Here is a 21,606-nt window from a genome sequence, read left to right as displayed (position 1 = left end):
ACATCGTGAAAGGCACAACATAATACGATCGTGGAGACATGTCTATATTACTGAATTGCCTCGGTAGAAGAACGGTCTGTTGTGGATAAGACTGCTTCTTTGTCACCTGGAACAACATTTGTCCGATTTGTCTGATCCAGGATCACAAAAAATGGGATTTCAAAATCTGATCGGATCTGATTGAGATTAAAAGTTTTGAACTCCTGGGCCCTGGAACTTAGATAAAACAAGAATGCACTAAGAAGATAGTAACCATGTATGTTGAAATATTCATGAGCTGCAAACATTAGCTAAATGAAAAGCAAGCAAGGGCATGCACGTTTTGTTAAATCTGTCAAGTTCAGCATTTAATTAAATACATCATCAACTAAAGTGTCACTCCCTCACTTGCTCATAGAGGTAGCAGACCAAACTTATAGCAAATCCGATGAATTATCCAATACCAGTATATCTGAACCATCTAAAATGACTTAAATTAATTAGGTACTATAATTATTTGGAGGGAAACAAAAACGTGTTAAATCATGTGTTACTTTTGAGTTATGTGTCTATCTGTTTGCGCCAAGGCCAGTCTGTATCCCCATAATTGTAGGATATTTCTTCCTCTGGGGCGATGTCTCTAAGGGCAGACAGGCAGAGATGTGGCATCCCATCAAGGGCATTGATGGTTCTCATCTTGCAGTTGGGCGTTTTGTGGTCATTGTTTACAAGCCTACCCAGTGACTTGTCTTCAACCGATGCATCAAGACTTAAATAAATAGAGATTGAATGTTAGTAGTAGAACTTGCACACTTGGGTTGGATACAGTGTGGAGCATTGTCAGTTACATTTAAAAGAAAATCATGCAGAAAAAAAGATTAGACAGACAAGGTCAGGTTATATCAGGGCTGCACGATATTGAAAAAAACTGACATTGCGATATTTGTTTCCCCTGCGATATGAAAAAATACAGGAATTGAAGAAAAGGACTGGTCAGGACTCCCTGTATCTCAATGGGACATTCCTGGATAAATAAAGGATACATAAAAAATAAAAATAAAAAAAGACAGTTTTGTTTTAATGCTATACAATTGGTATTTTTTTTAAAGATATTTAACCGGATGAAGGATTTTAGTCACGGACTTCTGGAATCAGAGCTGAGCTAGCTCGGTTATCCTGCTGTGATCAGAGGCCTGTACTACGAAACCGGTTCAACATAACCAGGGCCCAGGAGTTCAACACTTGTAATCCCTATCTGATCGGATCAGATTTGGATGTTGGTTGAGTTAAAAACCAAAAAACAGGATTAGGATCACTTTGATATCCGATCAGATCAGGGAATCCAATCCAAGCTTTAATCTGGATCAAATCTTCAAAACGGGTTCAAACCGACAGCACAGGATTGGGATCAGTTTGATCCCAAAGAACTGGATTATCCTGATCCCACCAGAGGGGTGGGTTTCCAGTGGATTACCAGAGCAACATGTTCTGTACCATTTATTTAAAAATATGTTTCAATATAAATAAGATGGCAAAGTTTGTTAACTGAAATAATACACAATTTCTAGCCTTCATGGAAAATACATTTCATTGTTTGCTCACGTTTGTGGGGCCTATTTTCTTTTCAACCAAATGTTGATGACATAAATGTTTATGCTCATAAAAGTATCACAGCAGAGATTGTCAATCACAAATTAATTTAGATTAAAGAAAAAATATCTTCAACAAAAAAAAAGTCCAACATCTGTCATCACCTTTCGAAAGTAAGTGTGGACAATAGCATCTCGCCTTGCACCACTCCAATCCATAGGTGGGCCTGATCATCAGCGGGGGCTCTGGGGGATCATCGATGTCAGAGAGGGGGACTCTGCGATGGACAGCGATATTGTGTAGCACAATACAAGCCAGTGTTATTGGCATGCTCCTTGGGGTTCCACTCTCAGATAGTTGAGGCGTGCAAAACGCCTCTTCAGTACTCCACGCTCAATGGCACACCTTGTTCTTCCATGGGCGTTGTTGTCGCGCATCTGTGAGGGAGTGTTGGCCGTGGGAAAAGGTGTCATCACCCATGGTAGGAGTGGGTCGGCACTGTCGGCTAATATAACTCCATCCGGCCTGTTGGTTTGGAATTCAGTGAACAACCGGCTCTCTCTGAAGATGCGTGCATCGTGGACTGACCCAGGCCATCTCACAACACAGTTGGTGATGGCAAGGTCAGCATCTCCCACAAGGTGCACATTGATGCTGTGCCTCCCTTTCCTGTGGACATATTCCCACTCCCTCTGACGAGGTGCTTGAATATGTACATGGTGCAGTCGATCACCCCAATGGTGTTGGGCATGTCTCCCAGAAGAAAACACTTCTGCTTCACTTTGGCAATCTGGCCATCAGTGGGAAAAGTCACAAAGTGATCCAGCAGGCGAGCCAGTGCATCAGACACAGCTGTCACCACTTCACCCACTGTTGTCCTGTGGACTCCATGCTGTCAGCTATGACCTCATAGAATGTTCCACATGCGTAAAAGCGTAGGGCAATGAGGACCTGTTCCTCTACAGTCAGAACATGACCCGCAAAGTTCTGCACTGCAGTTGTGGCCTGACCAGATCAGCAATGTAGTTGATGTCATCAAGTCCAAATCGAAAACGATTGTACAGTTATTCTGTTGGAGAGGTTTGGGGCGCTCGGTGTGGACCCTTTGGTAACCTCATACACTCCTGGAATTCATCTCCAGATTGGTTAGGGCCTGTGGTTAATTATGTAATTAATAGCAAGGCCAGACCTATACAACTAATTGCTGACCTGACCAAACCATTGAGTTGGAAAGATGGACAAAAAGAGGCCTAATTTTACATCTGCTGAGACCCATGCACTGCTGCTGGGTGTAAGGAACAATTATGACTCCACAGTTGGTAGCTTTAACAGAGAGGGTGGAGCGACTAAAGTGAAGAGCGGAATATGGATGGAAGTTACAGACAATGTGGATGCCACAGGATCTGGACACAAGAGGACGGTGGACCAAGTGAGGTTGAGGTGGAAGAATTTGAAGCAGCTACCAAAGACCACAGCCAGGCTAAAAACCCACAGACGGGTAACACACCATATGAAAGGGGACAATACACAGATGTGGTGCTGGATATCATTGGTGGTCAGCAGTCACAATGTTTACATGGAATACCAAACGCTGTACTGGATGGTGAGTCGCAGGTATGTGTGATTGTATCCTTGTCCCTATCGAACTACAATTATTATCTTGTGTAATTTCTATTTGCATAGTACTACTTATATAGCATCCTACAATTCTCCAGGAGCTTGCATGCTTGTGATCATCTTAGTAAGGGGTATAAAGTATATTGATAAACTTTCAGGTCGTCAATGCACCTGATGTGACACACACCATTGAAGCGGAGAGGGCAGAGATGCAGATCCGTCCGGCCGAAGAACAAATACAGCTGACTGAAACCTCACTGAGGATCCAGCTCCCAAAGCACGCCTGGAAGATCCAGCTGCCTTTGAATGAATGCTTTATTGTTGTTACCCTAGTGGGAGTATTTTTTAAGTTTCAATTCCATTATGATTTGATGTCCTTTATGTATTTTTAAATATATAATTAAACATTATAGATGTCTCTGCATTGTGGTCTCTTGTCTTCCTTGTATCATATCCACTAGATGGCGCTCGGTAGGATTAAAGCACTGATATTCAGGATCTAGTCATCACAAACATGGAGAAGCGCACTGACAGCGCAGCGTCATACTTCCTGAATGAAAAGTCAACTATAATATTAGACATATGAAGAAGTTAAACTTTAAACATCCATGACTTAAACACTTGATCCAGGATCAAAGCCACAGAGCTGCACCTGCAAGGTGAATACAGCTGGTAACAGAACACGTGTTTGAATGCGTCCATCAACAGGTTTATGATATCACTGCCCGTCTAACACACCATCTGACTTTCATTACATCTGACTCGAGTGTTTCCTCAACTTAATGTGTTGCTTAAAATAATACTTCTGCATCCAGTCTGTGACACTGAGTGTTGCACGGCCAGGTACGGCTCAGCTGACTCAGAAATCACATTTTCAATGTGTGGTCACTGGACTCCCTTCCTTTGTTTCCTTTATAGCTTCCCGTTGTTCCCACCCACATTACAGAGAGCTGTTCGTTTCACAAAGAAACTGCCCATAACATCTACAGTTGTCTGTGTGGAATTGAATTAGCTGATTTTAGCACAAACTGTTCTCCTCCCTCGATTAAGTAGCTCCAATTAAAGAGAAAAAGCTGAAAGCAAAGGTTAAGCCCTGGCTCAATGAGCACATACAACTAATGAGAGTAGAGCACAGAGAAGAATCAGGCAATATGCAACCCGACCCAGACCCCCGCGACACACTCCTGTTTTACATACAGTGCTATAAGGTGACATGATGGGTCTGCTTTTCTGAAGAAAAGGAGCAGTTTGTATTCCTGTAACGAAGGTAAGAATGACAGCGGTTGAGATTAATCATGTTGTGTAATAATATGTTTGAGCGTGTATATATCATGACATTAAAGTTGCATTCATTGTATAAGTGAACACTGTGTAAAGGTTATGTCCATCGCTTACCCATGCTGTCTCGTCCTACGAACCAAGTGGCGAGATTGGCGCAGGGGTTTCTTTCTTAGTTGGGAATGTATTTATATTTATTCTGATCAGTTATGATGTTGGTTTTGGGTTAAATTAACAGATGGCTATGAACAACTAATAATGCTATGAACATAATATTATAGATATTCTTTATAACAATTGTGATAACATGTGTACGTATTATCCTTACCTGTGAATGGTTTCTCCCAATCAAGTCCTCTGAAGAACTTCTATAAATGAGCCAGTCTTCAGTCAGAGGAAGAGCGGTGAACACCTACATGCGGGCTGGGAACACCTACATGCGGGCTGGGAACACCTACATGCGGGCTGGGAACACCTACATGCGGGCTGGGAACACCTACATGCGGGCTAGCTGTTAACCTGTGGGGTGTTTGATAAATAAAAGTCACCATGGTTTGCAACTCTACCTCCTCTCGTTGTCGATTCATTCACTGGATATCCAGCCGCTAAAGGGCCAGTCTCACAATTCCCTTACTTTATTGTCTTTGAAAGATACTTTCACAATCTAAAAAGCCACCTCCTGTACCTGTTACCCGATATGTTTCAGAACCATGTCTACAGTCTCACCCTCTGCCTGTAAAGCGCTGTAATGGTAACCACTTTCATAAACGACTTCATCCTTAGAAATAACAATGTATTATTTATTAAAGGTGGGTAGGTAAGTTTCAGGAACCGGCTCGAGGTACACTTGTTGTTATATTCCATGGAATGCTCTCAACATCCCGATAGCAATGAATATCTGAAGTGCTTTGACAAAAAATCCATAAAGAAATGTCATCTGTAGAAGCCGTAGTGCTGTAAAAAGCACGACCAATCATTTTAGCCGGTCCGGCTAAAATAACTGGATGGCCTACCTGCCTGTCAGCCTTCCATCGGGGAACTAATTTATCTCGTGCGCGTTCGTGTGTGTTGGGGGAGGGGCTCTGGAAGGAAGTGGCAGATTTCTTCCGGCTGTGTATTTTCAAATTCTAGCGCACTCGAGCTGGTTTCTCCAAAATTATCTACCCCACCTGTGTCAAGAGTCTAATTTATTTATTATCACTATTTCCTGCTTCTTTAGCAAGTCTTATTTAAGTCTATGCAACAAAGTTATTTTTGATAAAATAAATGTATAATGTTTGATGGACAATCAACTACTTTACTTTGAATGTTATTGATCAAGATGCATAAAGGGGTCCTTCCCTATTAAATGATGTCTATGATGGTACTCAATGAAGTGTACGCATTGTGTTTAGTTTGCTACAAAACATCATGACAGAGTTCTGTTGAATGAATGAAAGCCACCCCGTGTGTCGCCAGTCAATCAATAGAACTGAATACTTGCACAGTTGACAGGCTGACTTAAACACTAACAAACTATTACTTAAAGAGGTCAAATCTGAACATGTAGGAAGGCGGTGGCAAAAAGGTAAGGAGTTTTGACTATTGAAACTATTGTGCACCTACGATCCCTGTACCCCTTGTGATTGACAATCCATCAGGGAAGCTCTTATGGTCATTTACTCAAATGCACTAGCCCAGGGGTGGCCAACCAGTCAGAGGTTAAGAGCCACATGTTTTCTATGTTACTGCAAAGAGCCACATCAAACAGTTTGTTGTTTTCTGGAGACAAGATTTCAACCACGTCACTGATGCATTTTTGTGGCATTGGGATATATATTCTTTAAATCCTCTGGAGCAGAGAGGAGCTGTGGATTATTGTTATTGATTAATGCAGAAGGGTTTCTTAGGGTCAAAAACACTAAACTCACCGCTTAAAATGAAAGCGTTTAGTTTATTTAATAAAAGAGCACATGTTCAATGTGAAAAGTGACGGTAGTTATAGATTATTTGCAATGTGGTGCTATATATCAAATAAAAAAAATGTATATATATTTTTTAAACGCCTTGAATTTCAGGGGGGGGCACGGGGCTCCGTTTGCGGGGCGCAGGGGAAACACTGGATAGTGTTTAATCAAAGGTGATTGGCTCTTGGGCCACATCAAAATTAGACGCGCTGTCATCCTCTCATACCGACACCTGACACCACACATAGACACGTAGGGAGAGCCGGGACCAAAGTAACACGGGACCAAAGTAACACGGGACGATTTTATCCGAGCCCAAACAACTTTGACCGGCCAAATTACAGCATTCAATACTTAACAGACCTACTAAATATCAGGTTTAACTGTCAGGAGTAGTGTTGTCACGATACCAACGTTTTGGTTTCGATACCAAGTCAAGAATTGCGATTCTTTTTCGATACTTTTCTTAAAAAGAGGGAAACAGTTTTAAATGTAATTATTGTGCTTTATTTCACACCAGAACCATAACCATAACACAAACTTTTAAACAATGAGAACAATAAATAAAATAAATGACAATAATTCGTATTAAATAAAATTAATACATTTCTTACAGACAGGCCTCGTGGTGTCCGTAGGCTTGCCCTCACTGTCAGAGATATCGCTCAAATAGATCAACATTTCGCTTTTGGCGTATTTTTAGTCAACAAGCCGAGGCGCAGCGGCAGTTGCACTCCCACTTGCAGCCATGCTTCTCGTTTTCTCACATGCTCTGGCAGCTAGCGCGTGCACGAGAGAGTGGAGGCACTTAGAGCATGCACGAGAGAGGGGACTGCAGGCACGGCTGCAGTGCAGGGAGTGGAAGCAGAGCGCTGAACACACGGCTCTTATTAAAACGGCGCTTTCTCACCGGAGTACTTTCCCCCGTCAAGTACCGATACTAATGAAACAGAGGAATCGTAACGTTTTTAACGGCAGGGTATCGCGGTACCTTTCAAGTATCGGTACACCGTGCAACACTAGTCAGGAATCAGTGTCTCTCCCCCAAACTCACACATATACAATTCGATATGAACTGAAGAGCCGCATGAAACTAGCCAAAGAGCCGCATGCGGCTCGAGAGCCGCGGGTTGGCCACCCCTGCACTAGCACTTCTAGAGGAACCACTGGTATAACCTGATCATGTGTGGACCCCAAAGCAGAGACGGGCACCGGTAAGGGAATTAAAGCCTTTAATGAAAAAAGCAAACAAAAGCTGGCAGTGGAGGAAGGAAGCTGGCTGATTAGCAGGAAGTGTCTCAGGAGAGCAGAAGGAATAGTCACTAGGCATCGCACAGGAAAATTGAACGACTGGAGACAAAAGGCTTAAAGCTACAGGCAGGCACACTAGATCCTCCAACAAGACGGAGTTATCTGGCAGAGTAGTGGAGTGAGGACCGGGCGTTGATGGAGCAGGTTGATGAGGTCATGGGAAACAGGTGTGCCTCTCGTCTGCAGCCGTGAGAATGCTAATCACGAAGAGGGAACAAAAAACAATGGTTTTGCAACTTGTGGTAATCACGTGATGCCAATGGGCCGAAAAATACTTTCTCCAATTGTCTTACATTGACGCTTAAATGGTTTAAGTCAGAGATGGAGTCCTGGACTCGAGTGCCGATTTTCGGGACTTTTTTTTGGACTCGGATTCGAGCAAGTTCTGTCTGGAGTCAGATGTACTCTGTCCTGGCAGGTGCACCATGCGAAGTTACCTTCATTACAGTAGAAAATAGCAATACATTATTTATCCAAAACATTTTTATGTAATTGCCCATTTAAGAGTTAAGGAGAACAAAAGCATGCATTCTCTTTGGACCCAGATCCCTAGATATTTTTGGAGTCCAGAGTCCAGACATTTTGGCTTCATGCACCACTGAGCAACTTTCATATGAATGACTGGGGATCGCCTTCAACGCTGTATCCAGATCTCTTTGTCCAGCCATGTTTAGCTTGCTCAGTTCAGTTGATATCTCAGCAACACAATACGAAGACATCTTTAACATCACAACACTTTATGTACTTCTTCACCATCTGTAGATTACTTTAGTTCATATTTTGAACTCATTAAACTTAAATCTAAGGTCAAGTTAAGGATTCTAGCTGTAAAGTCAGCGTGTAAGTCATCACATTCTCACCAAATGTTTGGATAAATGGTGATCTGAACACACTTCACCAGTTTCATTTCATTTTTATTTGTCCCGCTCATGGTACGCAAAACCAAACCAAACCGAAAACCAAACCGAAAAGGAGCAGGGAGAAGAATACAATCTTATGTGACCTGCCCCTTTCTAAAAAAAACAAATAAATACAAATAGATGGTCTGCCCTTCATAATCATATTTTTTTTTTCACAGCCAAACATAACAGTATCTTAGGATACTAAGAGAAACACACCAAAAAAAAATACTTTTCCAGTTGACGGTAACGGAAAGAAACAAAATATCACCTGTATAAGGAAAATAAAAGTGCAACACCCTCACCTGAGTCCTACTGGAGAAGAAGGTGGAAAGCGACGCATGATGATAATAATAACAATAACAACAATAACAATAACAATGGGACCCGCAAATACAGAGGAGACATCACATCAGAGACATCAAAAACATGAAGGACCAGAGTACATAGACTTATTCACATTCTGCTTCATATAGTCCCATCTTTCTTAATGTATACAACTTCTTTTACTGAAAAATACAAATACAATTCTTTAGATCCTTGTGTTGAGAATTCCACAATTGTACACCAACTACCGAAATACACATTTGTTTAAGAGTAGTCCTTGCATATGGATGCTTACAATTTAATTTCCTTCTGTGGTCTTCCTTGTCTGATCCAAAAACAAACAACTGTTGTAAACAAGTTGGTAACATTCTACCCAGTGCATTACTGATGATGTCTGCAGCTCAGCTATGTCTTTGAGTTTCAAGAGTCCTGACTTAAAAAACAGTCTGTTGTTCTCTTGAGTCAGCTTTATGAATTATTCGTACTGCCCTTTTCTGTAATATTGACAATGGCTTTATGTTGCTCATGTACGTGTTGCCCCACACTTCTATACAATAAATGAAAAATGGCAAAATTAGTGAACAGTACAACATCCTCAATGCCTTGTAATCTAGCAAATACTTTGCCTTGTTTAGAACAGAAATATTCCTAGACACTTTCAACATGTGCTATGTGTGATTTCCATGTCAGGTTTTCATCCAGCATCACGCCTAAGAATCGAAATTCAGAAACCCTTTCAATAAAAACTCCATCAATGGACAGTGAAATGTTTTCATATTTTTCTCTATTAGCAAAAACCATAAACTTCGTTTTATTCAAATTTAGGGTTAATTTATTTTCATCAAACCATCTTTTAAGTTTGACCATTTCATGTCCAATACACTTTGCTAAAATGTTTAAGTAATCTCCTGAACAAAATACATTTGTGTCGTCTGCAAACAACACAAATTGCAATAATGTTGACGTTTCACATGTCATTGATGTACAAAATAAAAGGCCCTAAAACTGAGCCCTGCGGGACACCACATTCTATGTTCATACACTCCGATGTACTACCAGTCGTGATTGACATGTCGGAGCTAGTTATTTTTCACATTTATTACATATCATTGTGGATTGCCACAAGATGAATATGGGACTTTGATCTCACGAACTAGATGTTTCATTTAACACACATTATTGAAAGTGAGCTGCATTCTGTATACGCCTGAGCCCTCCCACCAGCTCACAGCATGCAGTGGGCCGACGGCTGGCCCGACACAGCTGGTTTGCAATCAAAGTGAAGCCTAGAACTTGAGGGGTGTAGCTGTGTGTGTTTATCTCTTCCCTATAAGAAAACAGTCATAAATGGTTGCATTTGTTACACACTTTTGACTAACTACACTTTGGAATCACCCCAATCAAATCAGGCTGTTTAAAGTAATTAGATGAAATTATATTTAGCAAAGGGGATGATATTGTTTGTTACATGGAGAGTTGTATTTTCTTTGTGCAAAAAGCCTGCAGTCTATACATCCAAATATAGCTTAGAGCCCGCAGTCTTTATCTAAATGTTATCATTTCTTCCATCTTAAGGAGCCAGTGGAAACATTAAAGACTTTTTTCAATTAGTATTTCAGTCTACAGTCATCCATTTAAGAGGTTACGTGCCGTCTATCAGCCAAGGACTTAATTGAGTTAAAAAATGTAAAAACGAATCCGTCCGAGTTCCAGTCATCTTTCTGAAGACAGATACTTTGTCACTTGAACAGACACAGATAATGATGTGGTTGTTCACTGTCAGTCCTGGTTGTCTTGTGCTTCTGTTTGCGACTTTGTCTCTAAAATGTGCTTTGCAAATCGAAGTAAGACAACAGGAACATAATCCCTCAGCGTGTCCTTGTGTTTACTGGCATTTGCATTTCTCTCTACGGGGTTTGGAGCTTCAGAATCTTGCCAGGAAAAAAGCATCACACACTGAAGTTAAACTGCCAGGAGCCGTCAGCACAGCGACCCGAGGCCTGTGGATGTCATTTAGCATGCGGTACGCGCACAGAGAATTTCCCTCTGTTTGCTGAGACGAGAGTGAAGGATGATTCAGACGAGTGTGTGACCTTTGCACAGCCTCCTAGACTAAAGCCTCTGGTTTCTGAACCACCAGCGAAACTGCTTGTTAGGTGTAACAAGACATTTGAACACTCTAATCTGAGCATATCTCTCTGTGTGAAGCTGTCAAAAAACATCTGTCTCTTCCTCTTCATGTCTTACAACGAGTTCATGCTTGCAGTCAATGGGTTCAGAGCCAGACCAAAGGAAGTGAGCCAAATGTGTGTAGTGGCCAAACGGGGGTACTACAATTACGTGACAGTCACATGACATAATTTGACGTACATTCGGAAATAGTGATTTTATTTTTAAGGGTATCTAAATCCAGAGTTTTTTTCCCTCTCCAATTCATTTGACTCGACCTGATTTAGCAGAAAGGAGCCGCAGTTTAAAGAAATTGCTAATTTGTTCTGTCGAGCTTGTGTTGAGGCTTTCACTTGGAGCAACTCGTATAATGGCTTTGCTATCTTTGAGAAGTCATGTATGTACGACCTGTAGTAACTGAGAAAGCCGAGGACTCTTCTCAAGTCACCTACGGTCTTCGGTGTTTTCGCTTTCAGGGCCAGTACAGCTTCTAGATCTTTGGGGTTGACTCGGACACCCTCACCAGAGACCAGGCGTCCGACATAGCGCACTTCTCCCCTGAACACCTCACACTTCTCAGGGCGGAGCTTCACTCGCTGACTCTGTATCGCTTGGAGCACTTTCCGAACCACCTCCACATGATTTTCAAAGGTCTGGGAGTAACACAGAATGTCGTCCAGGTAAGGTATACAGCACTCATCTCTCAAAGAACTCAACATCTCCTCCATACTCCTCTGAAAAGCTGCTACGGGATTCTCACCCACTCATAAAGCCCCCAGGGTGGGATGAAGGCGGTCAGATGGCGTGAACCTTCAGCCCTGGTGGTATGCCTTACCCTGGTCAAGGATGCTGAACCAAGAGTATCCCCCCAAGGTGTATATATCTACCTGCTACCACACTTCAATGTTAAATACTATGTGCATTCCTTTTATCTAATAGTGTCCTATATTATTTCTATTTTTCATTTATCTATACTTTACTGTAACAATGTTGATTTCCCCTCTGTGGGATAAATACAGGAACTTTGATTCTGGTTGTGAAAATGTGTGAAAGTTGGAAATCAGGGTGAATAGATACACTGAGAGACTGTTGTATCGGTTCATGTTTATGAAAGTCAATCTTTAATTTAGAAGCATGAAAACAGCCTCCACAAAGACAATGAAGGACTTTGGAATGAAATCCTCCAGCTGTGACCACTTATCCCCGACGTAAACAAAGAACACAAAGCAGATGGATCATCCGGTGACAGCTGATGGTTGAATGAGAGCGTGCTTATCGTTGCGTCGCTCCCTGTAGAACAGCAGGCCGATAACAGAGACAACACACACCGAGCGCCGTGTTGTGATTGGATGATAATTCCCATTGGCTGCTCTCCATCTTGCTGATGTGACTCTGTGAGGCCGCCGTACATGAACACATTGTGTTGCATTTCACATCACGTCTGCTCACGAGGCTGCTTCCTAGTGTGCAGCACTCTAAGATCAATAAATCAGAAGCAAATTACTTTCTAGACATTAGTGCAATTATCATAAAAGTGAGACCATTATGGAGACTGGCAGACTCCATTTAAAGAGAGTGCTTCACACGGTGAGGGCCGTAGAGTGGAGAAGTGTGGCAAGGTGTTTGTGTAGAGACAGAGTTAAGCTGTCGGAGGATAAGGAGTTAAAATGTATGCAGTGACAGCATTCGAGATGGGTCCATATGTTTGTACTGACAACTAAAGGAAAGATTGCTCTGATCTTTCGCTCAGAGATTCATGGTCACTATGACGATGAATGTTTCTGACTGACTGAATGTGTGCTGGTCACAAACACACTGACGAATCTAAACGGAGCCTACATTTCTACTTAATGAATTAGCATAATATGTGACACCTGGATTCATGGTTTCAAGGCAGTGTCTCCACATCCCTCTGGTCCCTTGACTCTTCCTCTACACCACCATTAGAAATGACGTAACTACACCAAGGAACTTAGACGGCAACATTGACAACAACCTGACAGAGAACACTGGTAAAAACAGACACACACAAACTAATCGCATCAACAATTGATAACAATAATGTTAACATTTGGAAAGAATCAGGGCAGGGACACAATTACAAAAAGGCGAAAAAGTCATAATTTATACTTTATTTTACAACTTCAATTGTTGTCCATATAATCCACCAGAGGCTGTGGACTCGAGTCACCCATTTGATGACTTTGGACTCGACTTCACAAAATCACAAAACACTTGCTACTCGACTTGAACGCCAATGACTCGGGAGCCGGATTTAAATTCATGCGCGTCGGGAAAACCGAAAAAAGAAGCAGCATCTGCTGCTTTTCAGTGATATGGGAGAACGCAAAGCTGAGTGCAGGAGTTCTGAAATGAAAATAACCTTCAGAGCAGGGATTTATTTTTGGTAACCACTCAGGATTTACTGTCAGAGGTGGGAGAAGTTCAGATCGTGTACTTGAGTAAAGTACCAGAGTGTAGGAATACTCGGGTACAATAAAAAGTTCTGCATTCAAAATGTTACTCAAGTAAAAGTAGAAAAGTATTCTCATCAGCATATAGTTAAAGTACCACCTGCAGAGGGACCTAGATGCAGGTGCTCTCTTCCCCATAGAGACCGCCTCGCTGCACATTATCCCTTGCATACAGATAGATTGTGGGTCCCTTCTAACATGTTGTACACAGTGGAAATAAACATTCTGTCACCTCAACATCAGGGATCTTATACATTAAACTCCTTCTGAATCAAACCGTCACGGCAGCCTCACCTTACTGATCCCTCTTAAGATAGAAAACAACACGTTACTTTACCAGCAGAGAGAAAATGGATTATTAAATGATTAATGTGACTAATAAAGAGCAGTTTGATTAGTAAGTATTATTCTGTTGATCGATGTCATTACATTTGGTGAAAAGCACATAAGGACTTGACTCAGACTTGAGTGCAAAGACTGGAGACTTACTTGTGACTTAATAATAATAATAATATATTGGATTTATATAGCGCTTTTATAGTACCCAAAGACGCTTTACAATATGAGGGGGGGGGGGGGGTAGATAGACTGGGGCAGGTAGACAGCAGACTAAGAAAAACAACAAAAAACAACAAAACAAAACACAGTGGCAGTCAGGAGGAGGTCGAAAATGAGTGGGGGGGTGTTTTACGGATAGAGGGAGGTGAAAAGATGGGTTTTGAGGCGGGACTGGAACAGAGTGAGGGACTCGGACTCACGGAGGTCTTGGGGGAGGGAGTTCCAGAGTTTTGGGGCGGCCACAGAGAAGGCTCTGTCTCCAAAGCTCCGGAGATTGGCAGTGGGGGTGGAAAGCAGGCCGGCCGAGGTGGATCTGAGGGTCCGGGGAGGATGGTAGGGGATGAGAAGGTCAGTGAGGTACGGGGGGGCCAGATGGTGGAGGGCTTTATAGGTAAGGACCAGGAGTTTGTAGTTGATGCGGTGAGTAACGGGAAGCCAGTGTAGTTCTTTGAGGACCGGGGTGATATGGTGCCATGATTTAGTGTGGGTGAGAAGTCTGGCGGCTGCGTTCTGAACACGCTGGAGTCTACTGAGGGAGGTGGAGCTGACTTGAGTGCAAAGACTGGAGACTTACTTGTGACTTGAGTGCAAAGACTGGAGACTTGCTTGTGACTTGAGTGCAAAGACTGGAGACTTACTTGTGACTTGAGTGCAAAGACTGGAGACTTACTTGTGACTTGAGTGCAAAGACTGGAGACTTACTTGTGACTTGAGTGCAAAGACTGGAGACTTACTTGTGACTTGAGTGCAAAGACTGGAGACTTACTTGTGACTTGAGTGCAAAGACTGGAGACTTACTTGAGACTTGAGTGCAAAGACTGGAGACTTGCTTGTGACTTGAGTGCAAAGACTGGAGACTTGCTTGTGACTTGAGTGCAAAGACTGGAGACTGACTTGTGACTTGAGTGCAAAGACTGGAGACTGACTTGTGACTTGAGTGCAAAGACTGGAGACTTACTTGTGACTTGAGTGCAAAGACTGGAGACTTACTTGTGACTTGAGTGCAAAGACTGGAGACTGACTTGTGACTTGAGTGCAAAGACTGGAGACTTACTTGTGACTTGAGTGCAAAGACTGGAGACTTACTTGTGACTTGAGTGCAAAGACTGGAGACTTACTTGTGACTTGAGTGCAAAGACTGGAGACTTACTTGTGACTTGAGTGCAAAGACTGGAGACTTACTTGTGACTTGAGTGCAAAGACTGGAGACTGACTTGTGACTTGAGTGCAAAGACTGGAGACTTACTTGTGACTTGAGTGCAAAGACTGGAGACTTACTTGTGACTTGAGTGCAAAGACTGGAGATTTACTCGTGACTTGAGTGCAAAGACTGGAGACTTACTCGTGACTTGAGTGCAAAAACTGGAGACTTACTTGTGACTTGAGTGCAAAGACTGGAGACTGACTTGTGACTTGAGTGCAAAGACTGGAGACTTACTTGTGACTTGAGTGCAAAGACTGGAGACTTACTTGTGACTTGAGTGCAAAGACTGGAGACTTACTTGTGACTTGAGTGCAAAGACTGGAGACTTACTTGTGACTTGAGTGCAAAGACTGGAGACTTACTCGTGACTTGAGTGCAAAGACTGGAGTGCAAAGACTGGAGACTTACTTGTGACTTGAGTGCAAAGACTGGAGACTTACTCGTGACTTGAGTGCAAAGACTGGAGTGCAAAGACTGGAGACTTACTTGTGACTTGAGTGCAAAGACTGGAGACTTACTTGTGACTTGAGTGCAAAGACTGGAGACTTACTTGTGACTTGCAAAACAATGACTTGGTCCCACCTCTGGAATCCACCAAAGGAGAGTGTATGATGTATGATCATCAAGCACTCTTGTTCTGCACCCTCGTTGGAATCAACTTGCCACTAAAGCACAACAAAGTCCCGGGTTGTGGTCGAGGTACAATGTAAAATTGCTAAATCGTGTATTTGTCTGAACGGTTGGTGAACTATGGACGTTATGCTAATTAATCAATATGAAATGGTGTGTAATGAGATGTGTAGGGTTTCTTTAACTATTGTTGAACATGCTTGATTGGTTATACGCACAGTGATGGATGTGTTGGCCTAGCAACTTATGCATATTTGCATAAAGGTATTTATTAATAATATATTTTCTTAAAATCATTGGGATTTGTGTGGATTAACACGTGCGGGCTGACGGGTGAGGGTGAGCGGGAGACAGGATTACGTTTCACTTTCTTTTTTTGACTTCTAAATATTTTTCCAAATTCATAAATCCACCATTAGAGAAAACAGGGCAACTATAGGAGTCGGCTGTACAGAACATTCTAGTTTCCCCATGCCATATACATCAATAACTTCCGAGGGTGCATCACAATTAAAGGTCACGTATTATAGCATCCCATAAACCCCTCTTCCAAAAGTGCTGCTGCTGGCCACACCCCTTTGTGGGCGTGTCTCTGTTTCCCTGAGGTTAAGGTATTGGGTTAGGAACTGACATGGGACCACTGTCGTTCCTCCCTGCGCAGGAGGAAACCATATTTCCAGCTTCACTGGCCAGCGCTCGGTTTCTATCTCTGGGGAATACAGCCCTGTCGCTCTGCAGACACTTCTCATGATTTGTTTGGAATTGTATGCACCTATACTTTTAGATGACACCGCACCCTCCCTGTGGAGTGTACATGCACTCATTGTAAGTCACTTTGGACAAAACTGTCTGCCACATAAATACTACTACACTACTGCGCAGTGTAAGGAGCAGCCCTTGAGTTGTGTTGTCTCAACAGCAGTCAAGTTTCTTAGCGGTAATTAAGGCAAGCTGTCACTATTCTGGATACACTGTGAAAACAGACGACATTAATTCCATTAACTTCGTTTTCTCGTAAATGATCATCAGTATGCGAAATCTGGTGTGCAGCTGGCCTTTTGGTGGAAACAATGTGCCGTTTGACAATTAATGTGTTATTCATGTTCCAACAATACGACACAATAAATAACTGAAAAGGAGATAAGGTCAAACAGATGCAAATAGTACGTTAGTAACCCTCTGACACAGAGTGCCTATTACACAGATTAATACACACAACATCAGCAGCACAGGTGTAACAGTGGCATGTGTGTGTGTGTGTGTGTGTGTGTGTGTGTGTGTTTCACGAGTCTGTTTATGGGACGGTGTGATCTCTCATTGGAATAAATACGGGCGATTTGCATATTAAGTGGTTTGTCGGAGAAGTGTGGATGGTGATAAAGTAAGTATTATAATCCTGTTGGCTCTCGTGTTCATCGGGATTTGTCATCGTTCCCTCTCTTCTGCGGGCTGTTCTTTATACGACCCAGATTGTCTGTTTTCTCCCTGCTCTCTCTCTCTCAACACGTTATTCCCTATCACAGGACGTCCCTCCTCCTCTGACAGCAATTCAATTTGGTCTCCCATTATGTGTCTGTAAATAAGTCCTGGGCAATTGGTTTGGACAGTTTGAGCAGCCCCTGTTCGTGTTGCTGAAGGACAGCCGGCTGTAAGCCGAGAGCTGGCCGTATGAAGGATGTAGGAAGTGTGGGTGGATGACTCACAAGTTCACACGCACTTTGCATGTCTCATGTTTGGCGATAAATTGAGTTAACCCGACCCCGTGTCTAGACCACACACGTCACGTCAGCGTCACATGACACAGAAGAGATTGGTTATGGGAAGCAAACCCAGACATCACACCACGTAGCTTTACGGGACCAACACGGCACATACGTCTTACCGTTGCTGTGTTCTGATCTAAAGTCGTGTTCAATGGCATTAAAACGCAGCTGAAGGTTAATCCAATGTCTCTGTGTCACTTTGAAATGATTTCTGATAATCCATCATTCCATTTGTCAAAAACTGAGATTTCATATTAGCTGCTGTTAGAGCTACAACCCAGCTGCGCATCACTAATTCCCAACGGGTAATGTTTAGATGAATTTTAGGAACTCCCCCTCGATTCTATCGGCTCTAACGGTTAACAAGATGTCAATCATCAACATCGAACGAGGGGGGCCAGAGAAATGGAAAATCCACCCAAATGACCCCAGAAGTGGTTTTTTGTTCTAAACCTCTCTAAAAAGGTCAAATGTCACTTGTTTTGCATCAGTCTTGATACAGGGTACTTATTATATGTTGTACTTTGGATTCATAAAGCTTTTAGTCTACCTTCCCATCATTCAAGGGTGGTGTTCACTATAAGTCATGGTTTATTTTGGACGGACACTATAATTTTTTTTTTTTTTACTATGTTCAATCTGAATTGACTTTAAAATTAAAAAAAATGCTATATTGATTCTGACTCTTCTACATCCAGCTCACAGGTTTATCATTGCTTTGAGAAAACAGATTATTAATGTAACCCTTTTAGAAGATATGGTCATTTTCGAGCCTGAGACCTGAAAAACAGGCTCAGGGCTCAACCTGTTAAAGAGATTTAGAAAAACAAACCACTTCTGGGGTCATTTGGGTGCATTTTCCATCTCGCTGGAACCCATCGGTCGATTTTGATGATCGACACTTCTTGTTAACCGTTGGAGCCAATAGAATCGAGGGGAGGTTCCTAAAATCCATCTAAACATTACCCGTTGGTGAGTGAGAGTGATGCGCAGCCAGAAAGCCCAAAACCGGAAGCTGTCATACTTCATCATATAGCTGATATGAAAACTCAGTTGTTGCCATAAATATGACGATGGATGATCAGAAATCATTTCAAAGTGACACAGACACATTGGATTAACCTTCAGCAGCGTTGTTATCGTTTGAATGCCATTGAACACGACTTTTGATCAGAACAACTGCAAAGGTAAGACAATGTCCCGTTTTTGCTACGTAGTGTGATGTCTGGGTTCGCTTCCCCTGCCGCGAGTTTTGATCGCACAGTGATGATACTAATACCCCTAGAATCTGTGGAATCTCAGCTTGCTAGCTGATATCTTGTTTTTGCAGATCCGATAAGTAATAAAGTATTTCTACCGTGAGTTCTGTGCTAAGTGCATTAGCATTTTTTCGCTCAGGGCTCCTAACCCTAACCTTCTGGTGAGACTTGACTTGCTGAGTTTCTTCCCGTTAAGTGCGTATGACACATTAATAGTTTCTAAATGTTAAGAAGCCCTGAGGCACAGTTTCGTGACGGGCTTAACAGGTTAAAGCAGCAGCTACATCGTATGTGCACTGTGCTGTTTCTTCCTCATGATCCTTTGTATCTAAAGTTAGGAGAGGGGAGGATTAAAGAACCCAGAATGTAACGAACAATCACTCAATGAAGGATCAATTAATAAAGACAGAACATATCATAGACAGACAGAAAAAAAACTCAAGGGCAGATAATATCAAAAAGCAACCTCACATTTTAAAATTTAAATTTAAAATATGGTAATATGGTAGAACCCGAAATATATAAACAGAGTTGTGCAATAATGACGTATTTTTGTATGCTGACCAGGACGTTGGCATCGTAAGGACTCCCTCGACAATAAGCAATGGGATCTGGGATTTTGGAATATTGTGGATAATAATATCTGTGTTAAACACATAGTTATGATCACAACACTTTAATAAAAGTTTAAATACAATTAAATGCTATCGCCACAACTAAATAGCTTATATAAGGCAAAGGAACTACACTACCACCATAAAACCTAAGCCTGTTAGCTAAAGACGGCGAATGTTCGGCCTGTTGAGGTTTTGTAGTCTCATTCAGTCTCTTGTTAGCGACTGCTGTTTTTCAGACCTCCACAGGCCATATTTCAGTAATATAACCAAAACTCAACCATCGATACGACGGAGATGAGAAGTGCTAACATGCCAACACATTTCCAGATGTAGGACTCATTCCTACACTACTACTAATAAAGTATGTGTGTTTAATTAAGGTTCAGGTCGTGGTAACTTCAGTAAGACACAATCATCAGAGCCATTGCAAAAGGTTTCTTAGAGTATAAGGAAAGCGTACTTATTGTTGGACACGTGGGAGTAAAAAACTAGTTTGAGATGCTTTTTGTACTACTCCAGAGGTTGGAGTTATCAGATAAACTGCAGTGGCACTGGTCCAGAGTCCTTTCCAAGAGAGTTGAACTGAACCCATGTATCCGTACCATAGGGCGTTCAGGCAGAAGCTGAGCTTCTCTGGGTCCATCACCATCAGTCCACCCTGCAGATAAAGTCTGTCTCCAAACTTAAGCAGATAATGTTGCCACTACAGAGAGTTCTGGGAAGACGAGTCACTCTCTCACTCACTCACTACACACACACACACACACTCTCACACACACACACACTCACACACACACACACACACACACACACACACACACACACACACACACACACACACACACACACACACACACACACACACACACACACACACACACACACACACACACACACACCAGAGAAAATCAGATGTCTTTGAGGGATCCTGGCTGCTGTGGTGCAACCAACATCTCCGGTGGCACTGGGCAGAGTATCACTCGCATATTGAGTGGTGGTACTTCTAATGTTGGTGCTCGAAGACAGACATGTGTAAGCCAGCAAGGCCCACTCATCCTCAAGCAGTCACACATGTTGCATCTTTTAACACACACTTTGGACAATATACACTTTGAAAGCATTTATGTAGACATTCTCTCACACACAAAGACCCGATGGAGGCAGATGAAAGCAGGCACTCGGGCTTTCAAAGCTCTTATCTTTGGAATGTGTGTGGAAAGCTAGCCTGAGGAGTGGCTATTTAACTCTGTGTATGTGCTGGTGATGCTAGCGACAGCTGGCCAGTAATACACGTTGCAGAACCAAAGCCTGAGGTACATGTGTCTGGCTCAGGCGTCCGCTTTCTGTCTCTGCCTTTCTTTTCCTCTTTGTTACCAAAGCAAAGTTGGTATTGTTTTCAAGTCTTTGTTTGTGTTTTCATTCAGTCCTGCAGACACCTGTGGACAGACTGTCAATGGAAGTCAGGGTTGGTACATATGCAAAAGGTTTTCTTCTTCTTGTGCTACTTACAATACATTGTTTTTAATACATTTGTCCTCATTGTCCCGATGTTTGAATAGAAAATGGCAGCTAAATTGCTTCTGTATTGAAATGCATTCATTCAGTGTGAAATTGATTTGATTACATTTGTATTGTATACACTTTTCTATAATTGCCCTAAAGGGTAATTAAAAAAAAATACATAATGGTCCTTTTACCCCAATACAGTGGTTACCAACGTTTTTTTTGTAGCCCCATACTCCTATCAAACAGGATAAGGTAGCCTTTCATTGTCCCCCTGCTAGCATTACATTAAAGAGCAGCCATGTTGGATCTGATGCTGCACATCCATACAACATGTTTACATCTGCTCGATTCATTTGTGAAGTGGATTTGGTCGAACCAGCTGGAAGTTGTCCATTTATAATTTCCTTTTTTATCAATGCCTTCTCAAAACTATAAGAATCACTGACCAACCAGTTAATAGTTATTTCATTAACATCATT

The sequence above is a fragment of the Pseudochaenichthys georgianus genome, chromosome 10 (genome assembly GCF_902827115.2).
Source record: "Pseudochaenichthys georgianus chromosome 10, fPseGeo1.2, whole genome shotgun sequence".
Classification (NCBI taxonomy): Eukaryota; Metazoa; Chordata; class Actinopteri; order Perciformes; family Channichthyidae; genus Pseudochaenichthys; species Pseudochaenichthys georgianus.
The sequence above is the reverse complement of the archived record's forward strand: the minus strand, read 5'-3'. Positions refer to the sequence as shown.